Genomic DNA, 22,785 nt, shown 5'->3' with positions numbered 1-22,785 from the left:
TTGGCTACTCCTGAACTTCCTCCTCCTTCTTCTTCACAACCCACAATTTCCACTAGCCCCTCCATCCTTTTTAAACAATTTCATGGATTACCATCGCAACTTGGCCAGACACCTATCCCTCCTTCATATGGGATACTCCAGTTAAAAGGTATATTAGCTGAGTCATGGATGTATTCTCAGACACATATGAGGGAGGATACTACCTTTGAACGTGCTAATGATCACAACCGCCAAGCTACTGTGGTAAGTCTGTGATTGAATTTCTTTGGTCTATGGTTATAAAGTATAACATCCATGGTTGTACAGTGTAACTATGTTGTTGTCTTATTTTAGTTCTACGCTTCGAGTTTACATTTGGGTTAGCTAGCTGTGGATTTAGAAAGGACTAATCAAGTTCCAAAAGATAAAGTGGAGGAATTACAAGTTGCCTCTAACCTTCTTAATGATGAACTCATTCAGCTACAAGACAAAGTAAACTCACAAACTGAACTCAATGTTAGCCTAGAAAAAGTCTTACAAGATTGTCGTCAATTACTACAATATTGAGAAGAAGAAAGTAAAGAGTTGGAACTTTAATTACAATGGGATACATCTCAACTCAGGGTAGAGAAATCTCTGAAAGACAAAGCCCTCTCAGATTTATCCCACAAAACTACTCTCTTGGAACAATTATAACTATCCTGTGGCTCTAGATCTCCTGAGTTAGCTCAATAATTAACCTCTAAAGATTTTACATTGTTTCAACAACAGGAAAGACTACGAGCCCAAGATTTGTATATAAGTTCACTTTTAAAAGAGCTAGAGAATGTTAAAGCAGAGAAAACTATCCTACAGGGAGAGAAAGATAACTTGTAATCTGAACTCCAGACATGTAAGGCAGGTGAGGAGGAGCACTGGCAAAGCAAGCGCAGATCCTATTTAGATTTCCCTAAGTTTGGTAAGGAATATACTCAGTGCATCGTAGGAACCCTCACTCATTCTGTTGAAGGGGTAGTTCAACAATTAAGAGGGGGGGGGATTACCTATCAAGAAAGCCTCCTCCCTTATTTGTAAACCGTCGACAACTAAACAAAGAGCTCCCAAAAGACTTCCTAAGTAGTTTTGAATGAACTTAAAATCTTGTATTTGTACTTTCTTATCATTTTATCACTATTGTATACTACTTATGATATATCAAATATTAATGAAAATTTGCACTTACCTGTTTTTCCTTGTGTAGCTTCTCATGTCTTCGGAACCATCCAAGTATCCATATGAATTAACTCCTTCAATATATTCACCCTATATATCTTGTAGAAAGACCACATAAAAAAGTTATAATCAAAAGAAGTAGACCTCATAATTATCTCCTGAGTGATATATAATGTCGAATGAATTCTTTTTGGTGACCTCCGGGTTTCTATGGTGGGATGAATGCCCTGCTCGTATAAAGGATCCTCGAGCTATGTAATAAGTCGGTCGAGCATATATTCCCGAACAAAATAACTATACATGATGAGTCAATCGGCCTTATGCCATTGAATGAAATGAGCTAAATATAGTACTCACAATCTATATGCTTTGATTAACTCGTTGAGGGTTTAAAGTCTCCGGTTCCCCTTAAGGGAGCCTGCCCGATCACCCATTAAGGACCCCGATCGACTAAATAAAGGTTTAAAGTCTCTGATTCCCCTTAACGGAGCCTGTCCAATCACCCCTTAAGGTCCCCAATCAACTGAATGAAGGTTTAAAGTCTTCGGTTCCCCTTAAGGCAGTCTATTCGGTCACCCCTTAAGGTCCCCAATCAATTGTATGAAGGTTTAAAGTCTTTTGTTCCTCTTAAGGGAGCTTGTCTGGTTATCCCTTAATGCCCCTGATTGATTGTATGATGGTTTAAAGTCTCTGATTCCCCTTAAGAGAGCCTGTCTGGTCACCCCTTAAGGTCCCCGATCGACTGAATGAAGGTTTAAAGTCTCCGGTTCCCCTCAAGGAAGCCTGTCTGGTCACCCCTTAAGGTCTTTGATCAACTGAATAAAGGTTTAAATTCTCTAGTTCCCCTTAAGGGAGCCTGCTCGGTTATCCTTTAAGGTCCCCGATTGACTGAATGAAAGAGAATTAATCCATTTGCTCAGGAACACTTTTGAGTAGTATTGCCTGCACTTCTCATTATGTATATGAAAATCAGACAAAACACATGAATATATTACAAGCGCACTTGTTAGGTTCTATAAGGCTATAAGTGATTAACATTCCAAGGTCACTCGAGATTCCTCCCTTCTACGTCCTGGAGATAGTAGGAGCCTAAAGCAAGCTTTTGTATCACCTTATATGGTCCACCCATTGTAGTTCTAGTTTATTAACGTCCCCGATGGGCTTAACACGTTTCTAGACTAGATCTCCTAACTGAAAGAATCTTCGTATAAGTCTTTTATTATAATTTTGTCTCATTCTCTGGCGATATGATATGAGATGAGTTGCTGCCTTGTCCCGCACTTCTTCTACCAGATCGAGTTCCATAAGGCGTCGACATGTATTATCTTCATCATATAATCATCTTCGGTCGGATTCAACTTCAACCTCTATCGGGATTACTACTTCACCACCATATACTAGTTGAAAAGGAGTTATCCCCGTAGATTCCTAGGGAGTAGTGCGATATGCCCATAGTACGCTATGCAACTCATCTACCTAGCTGCCACCAACATGATCTAGTTCAATTTTGAGTCCTCTAATAATTTCTCTATTGGATACTTCGCTTTCCCATTACTCTGTGGATATGCCGTAGAGGTGAACACCTGTATAATACCATATTCTGAGCACCATTTCCTAATTCTCCTTCCTTGAAATTTCTTCTCATTATCAGAAATTATTTTGTGTGGAATACCAAATCTATAAATAATATGCTACCATAAGAATTTGATGGCTTCCTGTTCAGTAATTCGGGTCAATGGTTCAACTTCCACCCATTTTAAAAAATAATCCATGGCCACTAATAAAAACCTTCTCTGGGCAGGTGCAATAGGAAATGGTCCCACTATATCCATTCCCCACTAGTAAAGGGACATGATATGATAGAAGTCTTTAATAGTTCAGTGGAATGATGAGGAATATTCTGATGTTTCTGACAAGATATACACATTTTTACGAGTTGAGCTGCATCTGCTTGCAAGGTGGACCAGAAATATCCTGCTAGTAATATTTTTCTAGAAAGGGATCACCCTCCCATATGGTTGCCACAGGAACCTTGATGCACTTCTTGTAAAATATACTGCATATCTTCTAGTCTGATACATTTAAGCAACGGACTAGAGAAAGCCCTGTTATAAAGTTGATCATGCACCATGGTGTATCGACCAGCCCTCTTCTTGAACACACATGCTTGCTCTCCATCTGCTGGTAAAATACCTTGTTGCAAGATAGAATGATTGATGTTCTCCAATCACCTTGGATTTTTATATCAGCCTGTCGTTCGATATAAGATACTAGCATTGTTTGTTCTACTAGTCTATCCAAATTCCAAGGTATTATGGTAGAGGCTAATTTGGCTAATTCATCCGCTACTTGATTCTCTGATCGAGGAATCTTCTGTATGTTTACTTTTTGAAACTCAGCTTTTAGCTTATCAAATGCTTCCACATATAATTTGAGTTGTTCACTACTGATCTCAAAATTACCTGTCAATTATTGTGTTGCCAACTAAGAATCAGAATAAATCCAAACCCGAGTGACTCCTATGTGTCGTGCGGCTTGTAGCCCTACTATCAGTGCTTCATATTCTGCCTCATTATTGATAGCTCTATAATTCAATCGGACATAGAGTTGCATCCAATCTTCCTTTAACGATATGAGAAGAATTCCAATACCGCTGTCTTGTTGAGTGGAAGACCCATCTACATATATTTTCCAATTTTCCTCTTCCTCTGGTCCCTGCACCTCTGTTATAAAATCATCCAGAGCTTGAGCTTTGATTGTTGCCCGGGGTTAGTACTGTATATTATATTCACTAAGCTCAGTTATCTATTTAATCAATCGTCCAGACGCCTCTGGATTAATGAGTACTCGACCCAAAGTGCTATTAGTTAACACTATGATTGAGTGTGATAAGAAGTAAGGGCGCAACCTTCTAGTATCTAATATCAATCCATAAGCCAATTTCTCGAGTGCAGTATATCGGCACTTGACTCTTTTTAATAAATAACTTAAGAAATACATAGGCTATTGTTCTTTCCCTTCTTGCCTTACTAACACCGAGCCCACAGCATGCTCATTTGCTGACAGATACACCTATAAAGTTTCCCCCACTACTGATTTAGCTAATACAAGAAAAGTTGACAAATAATTTTTTAACTCTTGAAATGCCTTATCATAATCTTCATCACACTGAAACTTGGTAGCTCGTCAAAGTATTTTGAAGAAAGGAAGGCTTCAGTCGACCGATCGTGAAATAAAGCGTGATAGGCCAGTGATCCGACTGGGCAACCTCTGCACCTCCTTCATGTTACGTGGTGGAGCTATATCTTGAAGTGCTCTTACTTTGCTGGGATTAGCCTTTATTCCTCGCTTAGTTACCATATAGCCCAGAAATTTTCCACTTTTAGCTCCAAAAAAACATTTACATGGATTAAGCTTGAGTCCATTGCCGTAAAGTTCTACAAGTTTCTTCTACATCTGTGTATAAATCTGAGGCTTGGAGGAATTTGATGAGTATATCATCCACATACTCTTCCATGTTTCTCCCAAGTTGTTTCTAGAAGACTTTGTTCATGAGCCTCTGATACATAACCCCTGCATTCTTGAGTCCAAAAGGCATAACATTATAGTAGTAAGTACCCTCGACAGTTATAAAACTAACCTTTTCTTGGTCTTTCTTGACGAGTGGTACCTGATGATACCCCTGGTAAGCATCCAACATACAAATAAATTCACATCTAATCATAGAGTCTACCACCTGGTCGATGCGAGGCAGAGTATAATAATCTTTCGGACAAACTTTATTGAGGTCCTGAAAATCAATACACACTTGTCATTTGTTCCCTGGCTTGGATACCAGGAAAATATTAGCTAACCAGCTAGGAAATTGCACCTCTTGGATATAACCTGCTTGCAGTAGCTTATCTACTTCTTCCTTAATAATCTTATTCTAATTGACCCCAAAATCCTGCTTCTTTTGTTTAACCGGTCGGACATTAGGATATACACGTAGTGCGTGCTCCATAACTAGAGGGGGCACACCCCACCTCTTTGGGCGTCCAGGCAAACATATCATTGTTGCATGTTAAACATTATATTAACTCAGTTTTAAGTTGAAAATCCAGGTCTACCGCTATGTAGGTGATAGCTTCCGGTTAACCAACTTGGATCTGTACCTCTTCTTTTTCTTTATACACCAGGGTGGGTGACCCTTCCTGAATGGCATTGACCTCTATTCTTTGCATCTTCCATGCAGCGTTGGCCTCCACTCCGACTATCTCCATGTAGCACTTGCGCGCTACTAATTGATCTCTACTTGATCATCCATATGAAATTTAATTTTCTGACAAAAAGTAAAAACGATCGCCTGGAATTCATTTAAGGTCGGTCGACCTAATATAACATTATATGCAGAGGGTGCATCCACCACCATGAAGTAGGATCTGTGCGTCCTCATTAGGGGCTCCTCCCCTAAAGATATAACTAATTTTATTTGGCTGAGTGGCTGAACCTTATTGCCAGTAAAACCATTTAAAGGAGTCACCATAGGTTCGAGCTCATTTGGATCTATCTACAACTGATCAAAAGCTTGTTTAAAAATAATATTAACTGAACTTCTAGTATCAATAAAGGTATGAGAAATGTTATAATTGGCTATGACAACCTTGATTATTAATGCATCATCATGGGGCACTTCTAACCCCTCCAAATCTTTGGGCCCAAAGCTAATTCCTGGCTTGGCCGCCTTCTCCATGCTACATCTGACAGCATGAATTTTCAACCATCGAGCATGTGACTTCCTTACACGATTAGAATCTCCATCAGTTGGTCCCCCTGCTATCATGTTAATATTACCTCGAGCAGCATTGCTACGGTTTTCTTCCTGCCGAACAGATGATGGTTCCTGTTGCACCCGATCTGGCGCTTGAGTCTACCTGGCCGAGAGTTGTAAGACCCCCGAGTGTGGCTCTGTCGCTCGATATTTGAGTTTGAGTGGACTATTTTGCCTCGAGTATTGTCGATAATTTAGAACTGGGGAACGCTGATGATATCAAACATTACTTGTTCGTTAATTCTTCAGAGAAAAATAATTTTCTGTATTATTAGTACTTGACTGATGATATGTGCACCACCTCCGTGGAACCTCCTGTGGCCTCTCCACATGTTGTACAGCTTGCGATCATGGCTCAAGATGACGATGTGGTGGACCTGTGCGAGGCCCTCTGGGTGGTTGAGCAGGTACCATGGGGTGTTCCGTAGTTCGAGCAGAGGTAGATGTAACTATTTCCTTCCTCCGAGCGGCTTAAACTTCTTCCATATTAATGAATTTGATTGCTTGTTCAATCGGTAGATCAAAATTGGTAGGAGGATTTCGGACTAGATCTTTAATGAAGTCATTATCATTAAGCCATTGAGAGAAGGCACTTACCAAGATCTCCGTGGTAGCCATAGGTACATTTATGGTCACTTGATTAAACCTTTTAATATATGCTCGAATAGATTCCTTTGGCCCCTGTATAATTGAAAAGAGACTCCAAGGGGTCTTGTCATATCGTCTGTTACTAGGAAAATGATGAAGAAATACCTTACGGAAATCCTTAAAGCGGCGGATAGAGTTGCTCGGCAACTGCTTAAACCATCTCTGGGCTGCTCCTCCGAATGTAGTGAGGAACATTCGGCACTTGACACCGTCAGTAAATTATTGGAGGAGAGTCACATGCTCAAACTTGAGAAGATGATCCTCAGGATCAGTTGTCCCTTAGTATTCCCCAACATTTAAATTCTGGTAATACTTTGGCAAAGGATCATCCAACACCCGCTGAGAAAATGGAGTCACGATCCTCTTAGGAGAACTATCACTAGATACGATCTTCCCTTTTCGTTTATCCTTTGCCGGTGTTTCTCCAGAAGATTCCTAAAGAACTGCCTTTCATCCTTCTTGCTCAAGAGGTATTCGGAAATATGCTCGAGGACATCAAGTTGGAGAGAGAGAGATAGGGGTAATCGAGCAAGATGATCCTCCTCACCTCTTCTCTCCCTTTGATAAGTGGTTGTTGATATCGCCAAATCCGGGGCTAAGACACTGTACCACTAGTATTAACTTCTTATTGTTATTACAATAGCTTTTGTACTCTGGTGTTGATAAATAACTCCAGATCTTCTTGCGTCATGGTTATAGTGTTAAGTTTCCCAGCCTCTTTCATCTCATAGTTTCAGATTCAGGTGAAAATTCCCATAGACGGCTCCAAATTTGATCCTATCTAAAATATGCGAGGTGGTGCGTTGGCTCCGGTGAATGACGGTTTATGATAAAGACAAACTCCTGAAGATTCAGAAGAGCTCCTCAATGATCCTACGTACAATGAGATGAGCCAACAAAGCGTTAGTAACCTAAGACGGGGTGGGGATCCTTGGCTAGGCCCTCCGATGCTCAAGTCAGTTTCTCTCTCGAAGGTGGAAGAAGAAGAAGAAGTACAGTAACTAAAGTACTTAGAAACAGAGTTTTAGATGCTACAACTTGCTTACCTTGCCAATGGAGAGAAATCCCCTTTTTATACTACCTCATGTAACCTCCGTACTTATGAGGTGGTCCCCGTTTTGTTAGAGTTTGTTAGAAGATGAAGTCATCCTCTAGACTTCGTGTAATAATCCTTTGAGAAATCTTTTTTGTATCCCAGATGTACCTCTTTTATCGTTTGTGACTCATATTCATGATAAAATATGTATAAGAACACGTCACTACAATTGAAGAAGCTTCTAGAAGATATTTCTCGTCAATTTCACTAGGCTGTCATACTTATGTATTTCTGTTAAGCATGTCTCGACTAGTCATTCAAGCTGGCCACATGCATATTAAGAATACCTTCTGGTAAGTATGTTTCGGTCGGTCATTCAAGCCAGCCACATATATATATTGAGAATACCTTCTGGTAAGCATATTTCGGCCAGTCATTCAAGTCGGCCGCACATATATATTGAGAATCCCTCTGGTAAGCATGTTTCGGCAAGTCATTCAAGCCAGCCACACACACACACACACACACACACACACACACACACACACACACACATATATATATATTGAGAATATCTTCTAGTAAGCATGTTTCGACCAAGAATGTATTATAAGCTTTATAAGGTTAAATACATTTACGCTCGGTCGGGCTTTGTTAGGCCAAGCGCATGTAAGCACATTGGTGTTTGCTCTGCCTTCACTCGGTCGGTAATATACTAAAAGCTATATAAGGCTAAATACCTTTACACTCGGTTGGGCTTTGCCTGTCCGAGCGCGTGTAAACACATTGGTGTTAGCTCGGCCTTCACTCGACCGATAATATGCTAAAAGCTTCTATAAGGCTAAATACCTTTACGCTTGGTCGGACTTTGCCTGTCCGAGCACATGTAAGCACATTGGTGTTCGCTCGGCCTTCACTCAACCAATAATATACTAAAAGCTTCTATAGGATAAATATCTTTACATTCGGTTGGGCTTTGCCTAACCGAGTGAGTGTAAGCACATTGGTGCTAGCTCGGCCTTCACTCGATCAGTAATATACTAAAAGCTTCTATAAGGCTAAATACCTTTACGCTCGGTCGAGCTTTGTTAGGCCGAGCACATGTAAAAAGCCTTTTATTTGGTTGTTCATTATCCTATTACTCATACATTCACCCAGCTATATTCCCCTCCTATCTTTCTCGACCATGACCTCTACTTCATTTGTCAGGCCGCTCCATCATAACCCATATCAGTGTTGTTTGGTTATTTATTGAATTTTACCTCTGCATGCATGACATTATCTCGTTCTTTGAATGTCAAAACATAAATATGAAAATTTTCGGTTGTTTTTTATTTCATGAACAGAAGCTCATCATTGTTGAAATTCTCCTTTCTACTATCATCATTTTTAAAGTCATAGTTCCCAGACCTTTGGATTGCCTAACTATGTTACTGTGGTTTATGAAATTGACAACTCTTATTTGGAAGCTTATTATCGATGTTGTGAGTAACTCACTCAAATTGACAACAAGTAAAGTATCTACTCGTATGTTTTGCACTAACAATCCCATTGCTTGTGTTTGCATAATACTTGACAAGAAGAAAAGAGAGTTAATCTTTAACATGTGTCTCTATTCATTTAGTTCTAAGGATAAATAATTAGTTTTTTTTGTTCTTGTACCATATAACCGTTTAGTGTTTTTTCTTTCCCATTTATATTGGGTTTTTGAAAATCAAACTTGGCTTGTAGTGATAGTATCAAAAATCATATCAGTATACTTTATCTAAGTGATTGTTTGAATAGTTTTATAGCATGTATCTTGACAATTAATACAATTTTGAAGATCACTATCCTAGAAGAATGTTCAAAGCAAAGTAAAGGCTAAGGAGAAGAAACCATATACTCCATGTAGGGGATCGGTGGTCGGCTAGAAGGAGGGTTAGATAGACAACGCTCCCAAATCGATAGCTTCCTACACTTATTAGTTACACAGCGGAAATATAAACAAACAAGTAGAATGCTAATCTAAATACAATAAGGAAATGCAAACCAATACACACCGATTTACATGGTTTGGAGATAAAGCTCCTACTCTATGGTTGTTCGTAAGGTGGATGATCCCGATCCGTCGGTGGATGACTCCCCGGCAAACTCCGGCTAGCTCAAACCTCCTTGTGGGTGGAGAAACCTCGCCACAACTCTCATAAGAACTCTTTTGATGCTAGGGCATAGGTAGACTACTAATAGGGGTTAACCACCTCAATTTCTTCAACTATAACCAGGCTCCCAAGCCTTGGTTATATAGGTCATGGGTTGGAAATCCCGTCTACCAATCGACTGCTAAAACCATCAATCGACTGTTCTATGTGGAAATTCGACTGTTACATCCCAACGACTCGATACCAGTCGACTGCTAAAACTAGCAGTCAACTGCCCCACACTGGTCGAGCGAACAGAAGCATTCTGTTCATTCCCAGTCGACTGCACCAGTCGACAGGTGAAACTAACAGTCGACTAGTACCCGAGTATAATCTCTCAGCACTCGGACCCTCACCCTTACGACTCATTTGACGCTTCTTTACAGCCTTGACCTCTTGCCTTCAATCCTACTTCCTTTGGCTCTCGTCCCTCGGATGCATTCAAGCCCGCGGCTCGCCTCCAATGCCATCCTTCGCGTATGCCTCGAAGTTGCTTCCCTCGGCTCTTGTCCTTGCTACCTTGTCCACGGTCCCTCAGATGCTCCATCCTTCACCGGATCTGAAGTCATCAACCTGAGTCACATGTGTACCCTGCAAACCTGCACACTCACATACACATATCAAATACAAGGGTGAACTTAATTTAAACCCTTTGCCCAAACACCAAAATACATGGTCGCACGGACCATTGGGATTGCTCCAACAATCTCCCCCTTTTTGATGTTTGTAAATACATTTAAGTTAGGGAAAACATAATAGCAAATAAGCATGCTAAAGCAAAAGGACTTACGATGCCAAGGATACACACATGGACTTACACTGCCGATGGACTTACATTGCCAAGGCTACACACTTGGGCTTACACTGCCGAAACGAAAATGCACCATGCATTGGAACCTATCCCAAGGCTCCCCCTACACCTAGCTCCCCATTAAGCTAGAAATTTTATCACAAGGCTATTTAAGAACCTATCACAAGGCTCCCCCTACGCAAAGACACTTAAGGTTTTTCCAACTAAACCTTACTTCTTCCCCTTTGCCTAATATCAAAAAGATCCCACAATATCCCAATTATCGAAAACTTAATCATCAAATTGACCCTAAACTCGTGTATTTATTCCCCATGGATCTCATACACATATATGAGTTGACCCGGTCAAAATCCAGTGCTGAAAACAATTTCAGACTGATATCAGTCGACTGCCCTTATCGAAATGAGCTTATAGGGACATTTTGTGCTCAAAAACATGGATACCAATCGACTAATAACTGCACCAGTCGACTGGTACCCTATTTCTGCAAAAAGTAGTCTTTTCTGACCAACTTCAAAAATGCACCAGAAATTCCACAAACCTCCAAAAATTCTCAAATTTTGTGGAGAGATCTATTTTATTAATGTCTACTTGAGAAAAATATATATAAAAAATATATTTATCACAAATCTCAAGATTGACACAACTCAAAACTAGCTAAATGGTTCAATTGAACCTTGACCTAAAGTCCTAGTTTTGGATTCCTCTTGATATATATTTGCCCATACTAACCTACAATGCATCCCTAGAATTGGTTTATATGGAATCTATACATCCAAAACTAATTATCATGCTATATGACCCCAATGTTATATTTCTAAGCATGAAACATAAACCAATTGTGTCAAATCCCTAGGTTTGAGACTCAAGTCCGTCTCTAAACCACTTGACACATTCCATGACTCATCTAAACTCCCAAATAAAGTCCACCTGAGACCCATTGGTAGACCCGACCCCGGGCCGGGTCTGGCCCGGACCCGGCCCGGGCCCGTAACCGGGCCGAACCGGAACTGGCCCGGCAAGTTGTCGGGCCGGTTCTGGTTCATTGGGTGTAAAAACCGGCGAACCACCGGTTAACCGGCGGGTTGAACCGGCGGTTCAGCCGCAAAATATATTATTTTTTTTTAAGCGGCTTGAACCGCCGGTTAACCGGCGGTTCATAGCCGTTGGAACCGCCGGTTAACCAGCGGTTCATAGCCGTTGGGAGGGTTTTTTAGGTATTTTTTTTCAACGGTTAGGATCATTTGACCGTTTTTTGATCAATGGCTATGATTTAGTGTCCGTTACTATCAAAACTCTATAAATAGAGAGCTCATTTCATCATTTTTCACACACATCTTCTCTACTCTTAATCTCATTTTCGTATTCTCTAATCTCTACGCGCTTTCGTTTTCAATTTTCAATTACAATGGAAGGAGGCCGCGGAGGTGCATCATCTCGAGCCCGGAAGGGAAAGCAAATAATGAATCCGCGGAAGGAGGACCCCAACATTCAATCCACCGATGATGAGATCGAGCATCTTCCGAATCCAACACCCGAAATACAAGGAAGTACCGATGCAATTACTTCTAAGGTTCGGGAACTTCCTCCTCTAAAGTCTTCTATTTTTACTAAACATTTTGAGAAGGTCACTCTTCCGTCGGGAGAAATGCGTGCAAAATGTAAGCACTGCAATGCTTCCTACAAATTCCAAGTCGGCGGCGGCTATGGGTCGTTGAAACGACATGTAGAAACGAAGCACCCGACGGAATATGGACTCGACCGTTCTCAAACACAATTATCAAGATTTTCTTCAACTAGCGGTAGTACCGATTCCGGTTTATTTTTATATTCGGATAATAAATTAAGAGAATCATTAGCTAAATTTGTTTCCGTAGAACATCTTTCTTTTAGTTTTGGATCTAAATGCACATTTGAAGATTTTTGTAAAGAATCTCTTAATCCATGTGCTAAACGTGTTCCTAGGACTACACTTACTCGTACAATTAAAAAATTAGTAAAACAAGGAAAAAAGAATTTAATTGATGAATTTAGTAAATTAGATAATAAAGTTTCTTTATGTTCCGATATTTGGAGTGATCATTGGCAAACACATTCGTATATGGGTGTGACTTGCCATTGGATCGATAACTCTTGGAACCTCCAAAAAAGATTATTAGCTTATAGAGTTTTTGATGAATCACATAATGCTCATAATATCGCACAATTATTATGTTTAATTTTAGAAGAATATGGTTTAACTCATAAAATATTTTCAATATCATTAGATAATGCTAGTTCTAATATCGCTTGTATAGATGATCTAAAATTTGTTTGTCAACCTATTATTGGAGGTTTATTTTTCATATTCGTTGTGTATGCCATGTTTTAAATTTATGTGTTCAAGATGGTTTAAAATTTTAGAAAGTTATATTAAACCAATTAGAATTGCAATTTCTTATTTATGGTCTCATCCATCTATAATGAAACAATGGGGTAGGTTTTGTAAAATTAATGGAATGAGACCTAAAAAATTTCCACGTGATGTACCAACACGTTGGAATTCAACATACCAATTATTACAAGATTCATTTCAATATAAAGAATTATTATGTTCATTTTTTGCACAAAACACTAATACTAATATATATTTATTTTCACAACAATGAAATATTTGTAGTAGTATTTGTGAAATTTTAAAAGTATTTAATGATACAACCGAACAACTTTCCGGTGTTTATTATCCCACTGCTCAATTAGTTTTAGAAAATATTTCTAATATAGTATTAGTTTTAAATGAACATATTAATAATGAATCTTTATCTCCTTGCATCTTAGCTATGAAAACTAAATGGTAAAAATATTTTTATTTAATTCCTGAAATTTATTTAATTGCATTTGCTTTAGATCCTAGATTTAAATTAGAAGTTTTACAAGAAATGTTAACTTTATATTATGATGCTTTAATTCCAATTAAAGATTCTTCTTCCCCTGATCCAGCTAATATTATATATAATGTTAGAATTTATTTATATGATATTTATAATCAATATTATGCAAAATATGGAACACAAATTAATATTTTTGAAATTCAACAAACTACTAGTAGTAATTTAAAACTTACAAAAGCACAACTCTTATTAAAAGAACGGACAAAACGTCCACGGGGATCCTCAAGTTCCATACAGGAACTTGAGAATTATTTTACGACTTCTTTTGATTTTAATGAAGCAGATAGCGAAAACTTCGATATCTTAAAGTGGTGGTCACAGAAGGCTCAAAGCTTTCCCGTTCTCTCCGTGATCGCAAAAGAAATTTTAGCTTGTCCAGTGTCAACTGTTGCTGTGGAGCAGACGTTCAGTGCTGGCGGCAACATATTAGATGAACGACGATCAACTTTGTCTCCCGACTCCTTGGAAGCCCAAGCATTACTGGACGATTGGACCAGAGCGGAGAAAAGAATCCAAGGAATGCAACTTTCAGATGACGAAGTTGAAGATTTTGATACTGAAGGAACAAATACGACAGGAACAGGAAATGGAAGTGAATGAAAATGTAAAAGGATAAAAAATGTAAAAGAACTACGTGGGCTTTGATTCCCTTAAAGGGATAGATAGGCAACTTAAATAAGTGCAAGCCCTTTGTTTAATAAATTTTAATTTCTAATTTCTAATTTTTAATGTTTAATGTTTAATGTTTAATTTTTAATTTTTAATTTTTTTTAACATATTAATCTTGAACCGTGACGAACCGTGACGAACCGTGAACCGGCGGTTCTGAACCGTGAACCGTAACCGTCTTGGGCGGTTAAGGTTAAGGGTCGACCTGCCTGGAACTGTCGAACCGGCGGTTCCGAACCGTCGAACCGTCGGTTCCGAACCGTGGTCAGGTCTACCCATTGGCCATGGGTCCCAATTTGACTCTTAGAGTTCCCCCTAGAGCTCTTAACTTTAGTCACCTCCCTAGGTAACTCATCCACAATGGCTAGGCCACATCAGTGCACCTCCGGTGACACTTGGCCTATAACCCTAACCTTCTTAACCATAGACACCTTGTCCTTGGTTAATTTCTCCTTACTTTTAAATGGCTTTCTCTTGCCCTTTATTGGCTTCTCCTTGCTATAATCATATGCAACCCTAGTATAAGACTTTCCCTTAGCTTTGGAGATACTAGATCGGTATCCTATACCCGATCTATCATTGTTGGGTCTTTGGCTATCTAACACCATACCTAAACCCTTAGATCTAACATTGAATCTTTCTAGGGTTTTCTCCAATTTATCAAGATTTGCCTTCAAAGCTTGATTTTCCCTTTCTAGGTTCCTAAACCTAGAGTCAACATGTCCACCATGAGTATTCCTAGACCTACCCATTTTTCTAGGTATATGTCTTCCCTTCTTTGGAATTTTACCTAGATTCTCCTTAGGTCTATCATGCCTAGATTTATTATGAATGGTTCTCCTAGGGTTATGATCTACAATTACCCTATTCCTATCATGATATTTAAATCCAAATTTTGCATGGGCATACTATGATTAACAAAATCATTTCTCCTAGCATGCATGGAAGAATAAAAATTTGAATTATACTTCAAGTTAGGATATACCTCCCTTACCCTTGAAGCTCCCCCTTGAAACTTGCTTCTCTCCTTCTTCTCCCATTTCTTTAGATGTGCTAGCTTCTTAATCTCTCCCTTCTTGGGACATTTGGTGTGGTAGTGGCCCTTCTCTCCACACGTGAAGCATATGATGCGCATCCTCCTTCCTTGGGGTTCTTCATTCCTACAACCCTTGTTAGTATTCAAATTAACTTGAATGAGTTTAGGAGTTACCTTCTTCTTACCCATTAGACACCTACTCTTGTAGTGTCCCTTCTCATTGCACCCGAAGCAAATTATGTGGTCCTTTGACTTCACTTCGGTGGAGGTGCTTGCTAGGTTGACCACTTCCAAGACCTCTTCTTCTTCTTCACTTTTCTTGGAATTTTCTTCAATTCTTGAGGATGTAGATGATATCTCATCTTCCTTTTCCTCCTTGGATGTTGAGCGTGACTCAACTTCCGTTTGCTCCTCCTCAACTTGAGCAATTAACCCATCTCCTTGGGTTCTTCTTCTTTTTGTATAGGTTTAGGTTCTTCCCATAGAATCATCTTCACCTTGCTCCACAAATCATGGGTGTTTTTATATTCACCTACACCACTTATCACATTAGAAGGCAATATATCTATTAAGATTGATATTACCTTTGAGTTTGCCTCCGAACATGAGGTTTGCTCTTCCGTCTAATGTCGTAATCGGAGTCTTTTTCCCTTCTTGTCTCTTGGGACTTCGAACGGGTCCTTGATCACCATCATGGTGTCCCAATCCGTGTTGAAGAAGACTTCCATCTTCATCATCCAAAATGTGATGTCCCCAAGGCTTCCTCCTTCAAACTTTGGAGGTGCTATCAAGTCGGCCATCTTCTTGCTTCCTTGGCGATTAGTCCGAAGGAGAGCGTCCATGCTCTGATACCACTTGTAGGGGATCGGTGGACGACTAGAAGGAGGGTTGGATAGACGGCGCCCCAAATCGATAGCTTCCTACACTTGTTAGTTACGCAGCGGAAATACAAACAAACAAGTAGAAAGCTAATCTAAAGACAATAAGGAAATGTATACCAATACACGTCAATTTACGTGGTTCGGAGATAAAGCTCCTACTCCACGGCTATCTTTAAGGTGGACAATCTCAATCCGTCGGTGGATGATTTCACGGCAAACTCCGGCTAGCTCAAACCCCCTTGTGGGTGAAGAAACCTGGCCACAACTCTCACAAGAACTCTTTTTACGCTAGGGCACAGGTAGACTACTAATAGGGGTAAACCACCTCTATTTCGTCAAGTATAACCAGGCTCCCAAGCATTAGTTATATAGGTCGCGGGTTGGAAACCCTGCCTACCAGTCGACTGCTCTCTGTGAAAATTCGACCGCTGCATCCCAACGGCTTAATACCAGTCGACTGCTAAAACTAGCAGTCGACTACTTTACACTGATCAAGTGAACAGAAACATTCTGTTTGCTCCCAGTCGACTGCCCCAGTCGACTGTACCAGTCGACTAGTGAAACTAGCAGTCGACTGGTACCCGAGTACAATCTCTCAGCATTCAGACCCTCACTCTTACGACTTATTTGACGCTTCTTTACAGTCTTGACCACTTACCTTCAAGCCTACTTCCTTTGGCTCTTGTCCCTCGGTTGCATTCAAGCCCATGGCTCGCCCCCAATGTCATCCTTCGCGTATACCTCGAAGTCGCTTCCCTCGGCCCTTGTCCTTGCTACCTTGTCCACGATCCCTCGGATGCTTCATCCTTCACCGGACCCAAAGCCATCAACCTGAGTCACATGTGTATCCTGCAAACCTGCACACTTACATACACATATCAAATGCAAGGGTGAACCTAACTTAAACTGTTTGCCCAAACACCAAAATACATTGTCACATGAACCATTGGGATTACTCTAACACTCCATTTCCTCCTCAGCCACCAAGCAAGGTGAAGTTATTGTTGCAATTTGTGAACATTAAATCTCAGACTAGACCTTCACACTTATAGATCATTAGTCCCTTTGTTTTCCCTTACTGGTTTGAGAAAAAAGAATTTACTTTTTCTTGTGTTGCTCTATCTGCAGTGCCGCCTCTTCATCAACATCTAAGTAGAAACTCTCATGTGTTGTGTTGTTCTATCTTTGTTTTAATTGTCGTTAGTTGTCATTTTGTTAGTTGCTTATGAAATTTCTTCATAATATTGTAAATATTATTGTTGAATGTTTGAAAATTGTATAAATTTAATTTTCAAATTTAATATTTTGAATGATTTATAATATTAGAAAATTTTATATATATATATATATATATATATATATATATATTTTATCTGAAAAAAGACAACGAGTTTTCACCATTGTTGTAGATAACTTAAACTATTGATGAAGGCCTTGTTATTAAAGGAACACTCTTAAAAACAATGGTGAAAAACTGTTGTCTTTGGAAGAAAAGACAACGATTTTAAATCAATTGCTAAATTGTTGTCGATCGAGCTAAATGACAATAATGAAAAATCGTTGTTGTTGGTCACGACAATGGTTTTCACTATTGTCTTTGAGCACCCCTTTTAACAACACGACTTTTAATAACAGCATTTTAGGGCTTATAACAACGGTTAACAACCATTGTTGAATCTCAAATTTCTTGTAGTGTATGTGTATTTTCTCGAAAGTAAGGGTGAAACTATAGAGAAATTTGTTCTCTATAAGAATGAGGTTGAAAACCAACTTAATAAGAAGATTAAGGTGGTGAATATATTTCTTCATTCGCTGAGTTGTGTGTTAAACATGAGACCTAACACAAAATAATATCTCTTTATACTCCTCAATAAATGGAGTTGTTGAACGAAAGAATCAAACTCTAAAGAAGATGATAAATGCTCTTCTATTGAGCTCTGATATGCCAGAGTTCATGTGGGGAAGGTTGTGTTAACAACTAATTACCTTTTAAATAACGTGTCGTGAAAGAAAATAGATAAGAGCCCTTATGAATTATGGAATGGAAGACAATCATTTTATAAATATTTACGAATGTGAGGGTGTCTTGTCAAAGTTTTGGTGTTTGATCCGAAAAAGATTAAGATATGACAAAAAATTATTGATTTCATATTTATTGGATATGTATATAACAATAGTGTGTATCGGCTCTTTGTGTATGAGTCACAAATACTAGATATACACGAGAACTCGATAATAGCAAAGGACAATATCTCATTCTTCAAGCATGTGTTTCCATATAAGACCCTAGAGAAAGATAACTCCTCTAAACGAGCATATGAAACTCAAGAAGAAGATGATAATGAACCAGTTGAGGTTGAGCTCAGACGAAGTAAAAGAGCTTGGGTGAAGAAATCCTATGCAATGAATTTTATCACTTTCATGTTGGAAAGTGAGACCCACAATTACTCAGAAGTAGTAAGCTCTTCTGATGAACCACATTAGAAGAGATAATTGCATTTAAGATAGACTCAATCTTATAAAATCACACATGGGAACTTGTGTATCTTCCTCAGGGAAGCAAACCACTAGGTTGCAAGTGAATCTTCAAGAAGAAAATAAAATTAGATGACACGATTGATAAACACAAGGTCATATTCCATGGTGTTGAGAATAATTTTTATTAGAGTATTGTTGGTTATCGTTGTTATATCGAATCTAGAAATACATCAGATGGATGTAAAGACAACCTTTCTAAATTGGAATTTAGAAGAGGAAATCTATATGGAACAACCTGAAGGGTTTTTTGTGCTAGGGTAGAAAAATTAAGTTTGTAGATTGGTAAAGTTTTTGTTGTAGGGATCTTATGTAAAAAATAATAATATACGCAGAGGAAAAATGATCCCTCCAGAGATCCATGAGAATAAATTATACATATTTCCTCTACTCTATCAAATAGAATAGTTACCTTTGTTGCGTGAACAAAACAATCTCGGCAGCAACTTTGATTTGTCAGGTCTCAACACGATCAGAGTGGTTGCGCCTCTTCGGTATCCACACAAGCACATTCCACATTCGTCGCATGAATTCAACCTTCGGAGATGAACCACCTTCATTGTGCTAGCAACAAAAGGATTTTTGGCCAAGAGAAGAAGAAGAGAAAGAAGAAGATCAAGAGTCTCTCATGTGAAAAGTTCACTCAAAAGGCCTTTTATATTCATTCAATGAATACCAAGGGTTTTATGCCTTTTGGTCTTCTTCCATTAATGGTGAATTGATCTCTATTAATCTTCTTAATGGGTTAGATTAGTATATTAGATTAACCATTAATCTAATAGCCTAATGAGTAACCCATTAATCCAATGAATCTAATTCAGATTAGACTCTATGCAATTTGAGTCTAACTCAATGAGTCGAATTCGGATTAGACTTAACCCTATGGTCTTAGGATCCATCATATTTTAGTCAAACTAAAATATACTCATCTCCAAACCAACATATTCTTTGTGTGTGACCCAATGAGTTCTCGTAAAATTGGTAATGTGTCTAAAATTATTTTAGATACATAAGCAATGAGTGACATCTAGAAATGCGTCATTGCTATCGAAGTGACAAGAATGTCAAGATCCGACCTAACATTTCTATATCTATTATCTTGTATAACTTTATTCTTCTATCCTTGATATATAGATTAATCTATGAAGCATAGACCATGTCATCCTCTTATCAATTTTTGTATTTCTTGATCTCCATGTAAACTCAATTAACTAAATGAGCTCAATATATCATATTGACTTATTTGAGCATGACCATGTATTTTAGTAGTCCTACTTAATTAAGGGACTCACAGATATCACTTCCGTCATATGAAAGAGATATATTTCATCTACATCATTCACATCCCTCCGCAAAACTTATTGCATACCTAGTGATCGACTTTATAGTCCACCTTGTTACAGGTGATGTTTGTTGATATCAAAGTACACAGCTCCTTATGTAAGGAATCATAGTAACTTCAGGTCTAAGGATTATTCATACTAATAGTCACTATGAGAATGTTTCTAATGCTCATATAACGATCTATAAAACATTCTTATGGCAGGTAAATTTAATAATATTTTCTAATATATATCCATGTGTTAACTTGATATTTTATATCCATGACTTGTAAGATTAAGTCATCAATTGACCTATATGCTAGTCTCAATACATTAATATTTCCCTTGTATATTAATGCTTGACTGAAAATAGTTTAGAGTAGTATTCTATATATATCTACAACCTTCCACTATCAATTCAACCAATTGATATAATGTAGAGTAGAATCTACTATCCTAAGATATTATTATACTTATTTATCTTGCACATATCTGAAGTAAATATAATAATCATTGTCTTTTTATTAATAAAATATGATATAAAAGTTTTCTTGACAGTCATCTCATAATTAGCTCTAAGGGCTATTACTAATAGTTATACGGCTTGAAACAGGCATCAAAGCAGTAGTATGAAAAATTTAATAATGTCATGAAGGAATGTGTATTCAAGGTCAATGAATATATTAAATGTGTCTACATGAAAGCCAAAAAGAATAATTATGTCATCTTGTGCTTATATATAGATAACATATTTATCATTGGGAGTAATGATAAGATAATCAAATCCACTAAAGACATGTTGAACTCAAGATTTGACATGAAAGATATGAGTCTAACTGATGTGATTCTAGGAATTAAAATTCTTAGAACAACAAAAGGACTTACTCTTAGTCAGCCCCATTACATGGATAAAATTCTTGATAAATTTACCAAGGGTGATACTACATTAGCATAAACGTCGAAAGAAACTTGTTAACATTTATCGAAGAATAGAGAAGAAATATGAGTTAGATAGAGTATTATCGAGTGATTGAAAGTTTGATGTACCTGATGAGTTGTACATGACCAGATTTAGCCTACGAGTAAGTAAACTAAGTAAATATATGAGTAAGCCTGACGGTGAGCATTAGAAAGGGATAACAAGAGTATGAGGTACTTGAGGTACACTCATGAATAACTATACCATATGAGATATCCTAATGTGATCAAAGGATACATTGATACGAATTGGATATCTGGCATGAAAGACTCAAAGTTTACTAGTGAATATGTATTCACTTTAGAAAGTACAGTCATTTCATGAAAATTTTCTAAGTAGACCATAATAACTATATCCACAATGGAATCTGAGTTTGTAGATCTTAACAAATGTGGTGAAGAGGTTGAATGACTACGACAATTCTTGGTTATAATAATTCTTAGAAGATATTCCGAGATGCTCGATATCAGTGCTAGCAATTTACATATATTACGATAGTCGATCAGCAATTAGCTGAACACATAGTCATCTGTATAATGATAAGTCTAAACATATACATCGTAGACATAATACCATTTGCTAACTATTCTCAATGAGAGTTATCACTGTTGACTATGCAAAGTCAAAGGATAACATAGCAGATCCGTTAACCAAAGGGTTAAATAGAGAATTAGTTACAAGTATATCGCAAGGGATTGCCTTGATGTCGATGACAAATGTTGGTGCAAAGGAAACCCAACCTATGCAGATTGGAGATCTCAAGAACTATGTTTAAAGATATAACTTAATTCTACCAATAAAGTTACTGGCTATGAGAGCATGACCTAATGAATCAATGAAGGATAGATGTTAAGCATAAGACTTTTAATGATCCAATAGAGTAATGTGGAATACTCTTAAGAGATCACTTATATAAGAAAGAAGTGGGGTCACTTTGAAGAGAATTGGAAGCACAATTCTTAGAGTTTTTTATATAACTAGACGTGTTCATGGCTAAGAACAAATAAACTTATGAGAATTGAGTTGTATTACGGAGAGTCCTGGTGAGATATGTCAATGCCTACACAAACGGTAGAATAATTTAAGGACATCGTGTCTACTATTAGCCAATAAGCAAATGGATCTTTACAAGGGAAGATTCAAAGGGTAAAATCTACCTGTTCTGTACCAGACTTAACTGCTGAATGTTATCATATATCCTGTTTCCATTCATGTGAAAGATTTTTGGATATATGTGAATGGAAAAGGAGGAATAGACTCTTTTGTGTATGAGTAGAGTCCCACATTGGAAGTTCCAAGATATTATGGTTGGTTTATATTGTTGTACATGTATTGATGATGTGAACAAATATATGGGAAGCTAATAACAAAGATTTTCCTCGTTGGGTGATTTGCTTGTGATAGCAATTAGGTACTTTGTGCTGCAACTCAGGTTCATACTTGTGATAACAATTAGGTACTTTGTGCAGTCTGCAACTCAGGTTCAACAATCTTTTTCAACTCGGAATCTTCAATCGGGAGTCTACACTCGAGAAGTCAGGATTATGCACTTGGATGCTGCACTCGAGATTTTGTACTCTAACATACATGATAACCTAATTTTCTAATCAACTCAGCTATCCAAGCAACTCATCCTTTCTATTTAGCAGTATAAGATTATCAACACAAATTACTTCAATAAAGATTACCTCACTATCCCTTTACAATTGTCCAACAGATTATCCAACATAGTTTGATTTATTTTAAAGCAATAACGA

The sequence above is a fragment of the Zingiber officinale genome, chromosome 5A (assembly GCF_018446385.1).
Source record: "Zingiber officinale cultivar Zhangliang chromosome 5A, Zo_v1.1, whole genome shotgun sequence".
NCBI lineage: Eukaryota > Viridiplantae > Streptophyta > Magnoliopsida > Zingiberales > Zingiberaceae > Zingiber > Zingiber officinale.
Note: the sequence above shows the minus strand (reverse complement) of the source record.